The sequence below is a fragment of the Bos taurus genome, chromosome 27, assembly GCF_002263795.3.
Source record: "Bos taurus isolate L1 Dominette 01449 registration number 42190680 breed Hereford chromosome 27, ARS-UCD2.0, whole genome shotgun sequence".
NCBI lineage: Eukaryota > Metazoa > Chordata > Mammalia > Artiodactyla > Bovidae > Bos > Bos taurus.
The window spans coordinates 4892365-4894723 of NC_037354.1; the positions used below are offsets into that span (position 1 = coordinate 4892365).

The following is a 2359-nucleotide window of genomic DNA, read 5'->3' on the forward strand; positions in this document are numbered from 1 at the left end:
AGGATAACTGATCTATACAATTACTCAGTGAATAGTCAACATGATTAGTTATAATTCAATAGTTATAAAAATGGGTTACATAATTTTGTTCTAAGAAACTAAAAGAAAAAAATACATTCCGCTAAACAATGAAGACACCTCGAGTGTCTCCAGCTGCACCTGCACACTTGGTGGGAAATCTGATTACAGGTGAGCACAGTTATTTGTCAGGTAGGAGAAGGCTGTCTTTCTAACTGGCTTCAGCCATCATTTTCCTCTGGTAGAGTTTGTCATGATAAGCATCATAATGCTTCCTCTGGATGGACTGAACTTAATACTCACTTAGCATCCCACTTTTATTCTTTTCCCTCATGTCTTTGTATGTTTGACCTCTTGAATCCTGCCTCTTGCATGGACAGCTACCACCCACCGAGACTCCTTTGCCCTCTGCCCATCTACAGAGCCACAAACACTGCAATTTTTATTTTGTTCACATATAGCACACATTCACTTGTCACATAGTAATGGTTAAAATGTAGCCATATCTTATTTTCTAGATCAGGAATCAAAGGCATAGGGAATTTATTGAAAGTCACATAAGTACTTGGTGTTACACCTGGTACTCACATGATCTCACCTTTTCCAAATACATCACATGTTGTGTACCTATTGTATGTACTTACATGTACATATGTTACTGTCTATATTCACGCATGCTAAGTCGCTTCAGTCATGTCTAACTCTTTGCAACCCTTTGGGTTGTAGCCTGCCAGGTTTCCCTGTCCATGGGATTCTCCAGGAAAGAATACTGGAGTGGGTTGCTGTGTCCTCCTTCAGGGATCTTCCCGACCCAGGGATTGAACCCACATCTCTTATCTCTCCTACATTGGCAGCTGGGTTCTTTACCACTAGCACCACCTGTTTACTGATGGCAGTGGGGGAATCTCCAGAACAGGAGCAGGAGCCATTGGGCAGCGACAAGGAAGGTGTTAACTGTCTTGCTCATGAAGCCATCATGGCTCAGCAGACCTAATTCAGCAAGAGATCACTGTGCAGAACCCGCTGGTCTGGGTCCTACACAGATAGTGCACTGAGGATAACAACGTCTGTCAACAGAAGGTCAAGGACCGCCACAGAAAGTACTCCTACATCCGCAAGACCAGGGCTGGTGGAAACTGCCTCTATCGCGCTTTTGGATTCTCCCACTTGGAGGCGTTGCTGGATGACAGCAAGGAATCGCAGCGGTTCAAGGCTGTGTCTGCCAAGAGTGAAGAGGACCTGGTGTCCCAGGGCTTCCCTGAGCTCACAACTGAGGATTTCCACCACACGTTCATGGGCCTGAACGAGCGGGTGGAGACGCAGACCTCAGTGGCCAACCTGCTGGTCTCCTTCAGTGACCAGAGTACCTTGGACCACCTGGTGATCTACCTGCGGCTGCTTCCCTCGGGCGACCTGCAGCGGAACAGCAAGTTCTTGGAGCACTGCATCCAGGGTGGGCGGACCATCAGGGAACTCTGCCAGCAGGAGGTGGAGCCCGCGCCGAAGGGGGGCGGCCACATCCTCATCCTGGCTCTGGCTTCTCCAGCTGGGTAGAGGGCATGGGCCGCGGCGAGGGCGGTACCACGACCCCCCCCGAGGGCTCCAGCCCAAGGTCTGCCTTCTCTGCCTACCTGGACACCAGGACACCCTCTATGAATAGGCCTGCCCTCCCCTCTGCCAGGCGCTAAACGCGTACAGAGGGGTTTTTGTGGTCATAAATGATCATATTTCACTGCCCCACCCCCTTCCCTGTCACACGACCTTGCGTGTTTTATTAAGGGGGATGCTAGTGGCGATTTTTAAAAAAGCACTGGCACATTCATAGTGTTTTGCAATTCTCAAAGGACTTACAGATACCCTACCTCCTTTTACCTTCAATATAAGCCAGTGCATAAGGGGAACAGGACGGTATTGTACTTTCAAATTTGAGGAAACCTGTCTCTCCAAGGAAAGGGGTGGGACACAGTGATTAGAAGAGGTTGCAAGCCTCGACTATGTGGTTGCAGTTCCAACAAGTGTACTTAGATTCCAGCTTTTCAGTTTACCAGCGTGTGGCCTCAGGTAAGTTGTCTAAGCACTCCATGCTTCATTTATCTTATCCAAGCCAAACAAAGACCTGAAAAATGAGACTGAACCACTACACACATATTAGAATGGCCAAAATTCAGAACAGTGATGACACTGTGCTGGTGAGCAACAGGAAGTCTCATCCACTGGTGGGCAAACCCAGGATGGGATCCTTATTTTGGAAGGCACTTTGGCAGTTTCTTACACAACTGAAACACTCTTATGTGATCCAGAAATCACAACCCTTGGTATTTACCCAAGCAAGTTGAAAATG

The 2359-nt window shown here is 47.9% G+C and overlaps 1 pseudogene; it reads left to right on the forward strand.

Moving 5' to 3' along the window:
* Nucleotides 1-907: 907 nt before the first annotated feature.
* On the forward strand, nt 908-1678 carry LOC517971 (ubiquitin thioesterase OTUB1-like; annotated as a pseudogene).
* The last annotated feature ends 681 nt before the right edge of the window (nt 1679-2359 follow it).